Consider the following 7,860-nt stretch of genomic DNA (forward strand, 5'->3'; position numbering starts at 1 on the left):
CGACATTTATTTCATGGCGCTTTACACGTGAAAGGGATATACATAGCACAAGCAATTACAATAAATTTTGAACAATACAAGTCGGTGACTGGTACAGGAGAAGCGAGGACCCTGCCCTCACGGTCTACAGGGGATGGGTGAGGGGACAGTAGGTGAGGGTAGAGCTGGTCGTGGAGCGGTACGGTGGAGCGATAGTTACTGCAGGTTGTAGGCTTGTCGGAAGAGGTGGGTCTTCAGGTGCCTTTTGAAGGTTTCCACGGTTGGCGAGAGTCTGATGTGTTGGGGTAGAGAGTTCCAGAGAAGGGAGGATGCACAGGAGAAATCTTGTACAAGATTGTGGGAAGAGGAGATAAGAGGGGAGTAGAGAAGGAGATCTTATGAGGATCGGAGGTTGCGTGTAAGTGAGTACAGGGAGACTAGGTCAGAGATATAAGGAGGAGACAGGTTGTGGATGGCTTTATATGCCGTGGTTAGGGTTTTGAACTGGAGTCTCTGGGCAATGGGGAGCCAGTGAAGGGATTGACAGAGAGAAGAGGCCGGGGAATAGCGGGGGGACAGGTGGATTAGTCGGGCAGCAGAGTTTAGGATAGATTGGAGGGGTGCTAGAGTGGTAGAAGAGAGGCCACAGAGAAAGATGTTGCAGTAGTCGAGGCGGGAGATGATGAGGGCTGTGAGGCAGTGACCGGGATCGTATACGAGGGACGTTATATATCCCCCAGAATGTGTACAGAGACCTATTAAATCCATTGGAGTGCATTGCAGTCACACACACACAGCTGCGGCTGCAATGCAGGAATGAAGGTGAGCAATGACCTGGTCAGACTACCTGGCTAAGGCAGATTAAGTAAAACCCGGCAGGGTTTTACTTAATCTGATGAAAGGAGGAGGTCACAGGAGGCAGTGGGGCGGCCTCCTCCCTCCAACCCGGGTTTTCCAGTGGCTCTTGCCACAGGTCCTTTAATCTGATGGAGGAGGTCACAGGAGGCAGTGGGGCGGCCTCCTCCCTCCAACCCGGGTTTTCCAGTGGCTCTTGCCACAGGTCCTTTAAAACTCCTGCACTAACTATTAGTGTTGTTCTATGTTGCAACCTGCTAGGAGCACAGCAGGGAAGCTCAGCAGGACTGAGTGTGGCTGAACCACCGCCTAGGAAGGCTCTGCACCTGTCAGGCTCAGAGCGGGCCCGGCATGGCCGTTGTCCCCGGCAACAGTTGTTTATGGACTCATGTTAACCCGGCTGCGAACCGGAGGACTTTCTGTTTAACCGTGAGTTGCTGAATAAAAGCTGTTTATGTTGGACTTGCTTGGGTCACTGCTTCAGTTACTACACGGTGTGTACACCGCCGCCTTACAGGGCGTACACTAGTGTTTTTGCAGATTCGTGGTTGAGGAATGTGCGGATCTGGGAGATATTTTTGAGTTGGAGTCGGCAGCAAGTGGAAAGACTTGGATCTAACGTCTGAAGGACCGATCAGAGTCAAGCTTGCGGGACTGGGGAGAGTGGGCAGCCATTGACTTTGATGGATAGGTCAGTTGGGGGGGTTCAGCGAGACAGTGGAAAGATGATAAATTCAGTTTTGTCCATGTCCAAGTTTTAGAAATCTGTCAGAGAAGAAGGATGAGATAGCGGACAGACATTGTGGGATTTTGGTTAGTAGGGAGGAGATATCGGGTCCAGAGAGGTAGATCCGTGTGTCATCAGCATAGAGGTGATACTGAAAGCCATGGGACTCTATGAGATGTCCCAGGACGAATGTGTAGATAGAGCAGGGGTTCTAGGACTGAACCTTGGGGGACACCGACAGATAGGGGTCAAGATGGGAGGTGGTGTGTGAGTGGGAGACACTGAATGTCCTGTCTGTTAAGTATGAGGAGATTCAAGATAGGGCCAAGTCTTTGAGGCCAAGAGATGAGAGAGTCTGTAGTAAGAGGGAATGGTCCACTGTGTCAAAGGCAGATGACAGGTCCAGGAGGAGAAGGACAGAGTAGTGTCACTTGGATTTGGCAGTTAATAGGTCGCTGGTGACTTTAGTCAGGGCAGTTTCAGTGGAATGATGCGGTCGGAAGCCAGATTGGAGGCGGTCAAAGATGGAGCAGGAGGAGAGGTGGGAGGACAGTTCAAAATGGACAAGTTGTTCCAGTAGTTTGGAGGCGTAAGGGAGAAGTGATATGGGGTGATAGCTAGACAGAGAGGATGGGTCAAGGGAGGGCTTTTTGAGGATGGGTGTGATCGAGGCATGTTTGAAGAATGAGGGGAAGACACCAGTTGTTAGTGACAGGTTGAAAAGGTGGGTTAAGGTTGGGATGAAGACTGTGGTGAGGTTAAGAGATGAGGTGGGGCAGGATTGGGTCAAGTTCGCAGGTGGTGAGGTGTGATTTGGAGAGTAAAGAGGAGAGGTGATCTTCCATAATGGTGGAGAAGCTGGTTTTGGAAGAGGATGGTTGAGTAGTTATGTGGAGGGGTTGTGGGGACTTTAGGCAAAATCTTTGTCTGATGGTGTCAATCTTCTGCTTGAAGAATGAGGCAAAGTCTTCGGCTGAGATGAGATGAGAGGGAGGAGGCGCTGGGGGACGTCGGAGAGAATTGAAAGTTTTGAATAGCTGTTTAGGGTTGTGTGACAGGGAGGACATAAGAGATGAGAAGTATGTTTGTTTTGCTGTAGTGAGTGTGGACTTGAAGGTAGTGAGGGACCGTTTGAATGCGATGAAGTGCTCGTTGGAGTGGGACCTTTTCCATTTCCGCTCAGCAACCCTGGAGGCCCTTCACAGTTCTTTAGTCAGGTTGGTGTGCCAGGGTTGCCGGTTGAGTGGGCGAGCTGTGGTATTTGTGAGGGGGACGACCGAATTGAGAGCTGCAGCTGTTGTGGTGTTATATAAAGTGGCAGCGGCATTTGCATCGTGTAATGAACTTATGCTTGTGAGAGGGAGAAGGGATTCAGAGAGTGAGTGTAGGTCAAGGTGTTTGAGATTTCTGCAAGGGTGTGCAAGTTTGTGGAGTGGGGTTGTGCACCTGGAGAGGGAAGAGAATGTGAGTAGGTTGTAGTCAAAAAGAGGGAGAAGTGAGCTAGAGAGGTTAGATAGGGAAGATGAAGTCCAGTGTGTGGCCATTTTTGTGAGTGGGGGTAGAAGACCATTGAGCAAGGCCAAAGGAGGAAGTGAGGGATAGAAGCTTGGAGACAGATGAGTGGGAAGTGTCAATGGGGATACTGAAGTCATCCACAGATGCCATAATTGTGTCATCCAAGTGCTGTCTGATTTTATTTATTTTTATTTTTTTACAATTTAATGGATGGAGGAAGCTTGAAAAAATGTTTTTTTTTTTTTCATTACATTTTTGCATATGAGAAAAACAGCTGTCGCACTGATGGTGAAACCAGACACACGGATTAAAAACTGTTCATTTTCTTCAGGTAAGAGAAAACCCACTGACACCTGTATGAGGCTTTGGGCTGTGATCAGAGGAGTAATGGTCACGGTTGCAGAGGGTGCGACCACGGCCATGCGAGAGGGGGACCCGCAAATGTCAGCGCCTATTTCTGCTGGATATGCATCTGAGGATACACATTCAGCTGAAAGAAATTGCGGCACCGGGTCCCTGCACTGCAATACATGCCGCCGGCCAATCAGAAGCCGGCAGCGGATGTCAGCATGCCAGTCACAGACGAGGTATAGCTGTGACGTCATGAGTCGCCCATAGCAGGCACGACAAAGTCAGCTGCTGGCCTTCTGCACCAGAATTATTTTTTTTTAATGTGTTAGAGAAGAGCAACAGAACTTGGAACATTATTCCCCAGGATGGGGGACGTTATACGAGGAAAGGGACTCAGGATGGGGGACATTATAACAGGAAAGGGACTCAGGATGGGGGACATTATACCAGGAAGGGGACTCAGGATGGGGGACATTATACCAGGAAAGGGACTCAGGATGGGGGACATTATACCAGGAAAGAGATTCAGGATGGGGGACATTATACCAGGAAAGAGATTCAGGATGGGGGACATTATACCAGGAAAAAGATTCAGGATGGGGGACATTATACCAGGAAAGAGATTCAGGATGGGGGACATTATACCAGTAAAAGGGCTCAGGATGGGGGATATTATACCAGTAAAAGGGCTCAGGATGGGGGACATTATACCCGTAAAAGGGCTCAGGATGGGGGACATTATACCCGTAAAAGGGCTCAGAATGGGTGACATTATACCCGTAAAAGGGCTCAGGATGGGGGACATTATACCCATAAAAGGGCTCAGGATGGGGGACATTATACCCGTAAAAGTGTTTAGGATGGGGGACATTATACCTGTAAAAGGGCTCAGAATCGGGGGACATTATACCCGTAAAAGGGCTCAGGATGGGGGACATTATACCCGTAAAAGGGCTCAGGATGGGGGACATTATACCTGTAAAAGGGCTCAGGATGGGGGACATTATACCAGTAAAAGCGCTCAGGATGGGGGACATTATACCAGTAAAAGGGCTCAGGATGGGGTAATTATACCAGTAAAAGGGCTCAGGATGGGGGATATTATACCAGTAAAAGGGCTCAGGATGGGGGATATTATACCAGTAAAAGGGCTCAGGATGGGGGACATTATACCCGTAAAAGGGCTCAGGATGGGGGACATTATACCCGTAAAAGGGCTCAGGATGGGGGACATTATACCCGTAAAAGGGCTCAGGATGGGGGACATTATACCCGTAAAAGGGCTCAGGATGGGGGACATTATACCCCTAAAAGGGCTCAGTATGGGGGACATTATACCCGTAAAAGGGCTCAGGATGGGGGACAATATACCAGTAAAAGGGCTCAGGATGGGGGACATTATACCAGTAAAAGGGCTCAGGATGGGGGACATTATACCAGTAAAAGGGCTCAGGATGGGGGACATGATACCTGCAAAAGGGCTCAGGATGGGGGACATTATACCTGCAAAAGGCCTCAGGATGGGGGACATTATACCAGTAAAAGGGCTCAGGATGGGGGACATTATACCAGTAAAAGGGCTCAGGTTGGGGACATTATACCAGGAAAGGGACTCAGGATGGGGGACATTATACCAGGAAAGGGATTCAGGATGGGGGACATTATACCAGTAAAAGGGCTCAGGTTGGGGGACATTATACCAGTAAAAAGGGCTCAGGATCGGAGACATTATACCAAGAAAGGGCTCCAGATAAGGGACATTATTACTTGAAGGGACCCGGGATGAGGAACATTATACCAGGAAAGGGGCTCAGGATGGGGGACATTATACCCGTAAAAGGGCTCAGGATGGGGGACATTATACCCGTAAAAGGGCTCAGGATGGGGGACATTATACCCGTAAAAGGGCTCAGGATGGGGGACATTATACCCGTAAAAGGGCTCAGGATGGGGGACATTATACCCGTAAAAGGGCTGAGGATGGGGGACTTTATACCCGTAAAAGTGTTCAGGATGGGGGACATTATACCTGTAAAAGGGCTCAGAATCGGGGGACATTATACCCGTAAAAGGGCTCAGGATGGGGGACATTATACCCGTAAAAGGGCTCAGGATGGGGGACATTATACCCGTAAAAGGGCTCAAGATGGGGTACATTATACCAGTAAAAAGGGCTCAGGATTGGGGACATTATACCAGTAAAAGAGCACAGGATGGGGGACATTATACCAGTAAAAAGGGCTCAGAATGGGGGACATTATACCAGTAAAAGGGCTCAGGATCGGAGACATTATACCAAGAAAGGGTTCGGGATAAGGGACATTATTACTTCAAGGGACCCAGGATGAGGGACATTATACCAGGAATGGGGCCCACGATGGGGACATTAGCACTGGAACGAGCTCAGGATGGGGACATTAGTACTGGAACGGGCTCAGGATGGGGACATTAGTACTGGAACGGGCACAGGATGGGGACATTAGTACTGGAACGGGCACAGGATGGGGACATTAGTACTGGAAGGGCACAGGATGGGGACATTAGTACTGGAAGGGGCACAGGATGGGGACATTAGTACTGGAAGGGGCACAGGATGGGGACATTAGTACTGGAAGGGGCACAGGATGGAGACATTAGTACTGCAAGGGGCACAGGATGGGGACATTAGTACTGGAAGGAGCACAGGATGGGGACATCATTACTGGATGGGGCAGAGGATGGGAACATTATTACTGGAAGGGGAAATTATTACTGGAAGGGGCACAGGATGGGGACATTAGGGGCCTTGGGCTGCGATCAGAGGCGTAATGGTCACGGCCGCAGAGGGTGCGACCACGACCATGCGAGAGGGGGACCCACAAATGTCAGCGCCTATTTCTGCTGGATATGCGTCTGAGGACACACAAGCAGCTGAAATATATTGCGGCACTGGGTCGCTGCGCTGCAATACATGCCGCCGACCAATCGGAAGCCGGCAGCTCACACTGACATGCCAGTCACAGGTGGCACATAGCAGTGATGTCATGCGTCGCCCATAGCAGACACGATGAAGTCAGCTGCTGGACTCTGTGCCAGCTATAGAAGAGGATGCCGCATGTTGTTGGTGCGGGGGGGGGGGGGTGAGAATTTTTTTGTTTAAATGTGTCAGAGAAGACTGACAGAACTTGAAACATTATTCCAGGAAAGGGACTCAGGATGAGGGACATATCTAGAAGGGGCTCAGGATGGGGGACATTATTGCTGGAAGGGGCTCAGGATGGGGGACATTATTACTGGAAGGGGCTCAGGATGGGGGACATTATTACTGGATGGGGCTCAGGATGAGGGACATATCTGGAAGGGGCTCAGGATGTGGGGACATTATTACTGGAAGGGGCTCAGGATGGGGGACATTATTACTGGATGGGGCTCAGGATGAGGGACATATCTGGAAGGGGCTCAGGATGGGGGACATTATTGCCGGAAGGGGCTCAGGATGGGGGACATTATTACTGGAAGGGGCTCAGGATGGGGGACATTATTGCTGGAAGGGGCTCAGAATGGGGGACATTATTACTGGAAGGGGCTCAGGATGGGGGACATTATTACTGGAAGGGGCTCAGGATGGGGGACATATCTGGAAGGGGCTCAGGATGGGGGACATTATTGCTGGAAGGGGCTCAGGATGGGGGACATTATTACTGCAAGGGGCTCAAGATGGGGGACATTATTACATTATGGGAGGACATATAAGTCTTAATAAGATTTAGAACACTTCAAGGGCCCATACATCTGACCAACATGCAGGTGGGGGCCCAGGCGTACACTGTGCTCCGGAGCCCATCGGACTCTAGTTACCCCGCTGCCTGTGATCGTCTGCACTGGCCGGATTTACACATTTCTTTTATTCTCCATTATTGCAAAAAATATATATATAGAAATCGCTGCGGTTTTGCAACAATGTTGCAGAAACTAGAAAATAAAAGTCACAAGAGCTCAGTTGTAAGAATTGCCCCCACTGTAATGGCCTCTGCAGCTCAGGGCCCCTCCATGGGCAGATGAGACTGTCAGGGACACGCTGACCCCACCCAACATAAACATCTTAAAGGAGCCATGTGATCAGCGCTCCCCCGTGCTCAGACCACCACTCCCCGGCCTGCGCTCCGCCGCCTGCTCACACCCGCTCGTATGATGAGTGAATGAATGGATTATTTTTAGGACTCTTTTACTATTTCACTTCCTCTTTCCTCAAAGCCCAGCAGCCGACCCCTCCCCGCAGCCAATCAGCGTTCTCCCTCTACAACCCCCGTCAACCAATCCTAGCGGTCCACGAAGAGAAGGTCCTGGAAGGTCTCCGCCCCTCAGATGATTGGCGGCTGCTGTAGCCAATGATATTTTTCCATCATTATTAGTCTTGCCCACAACGCGTTGAGTGACCAATAGGAAAGCAAGTG

Source organism: Phyllobates terribilis, unplaced genomic scaffold (assembly GCF_046119375.1).
Source record: "Phyllobates terribilis strain yellow unplaced genomic scaffold, ASM4611937v1 Scaffold_10__3_contigs__length_209671492, whole genome shotgun sequence".
Classification (NCBI taxonomy): Eukaryota; Metazoa; Chordata; class Amphibia; order Anura; family Dendrobatidae; genus Phyllobates; species Phyllobates terribilis.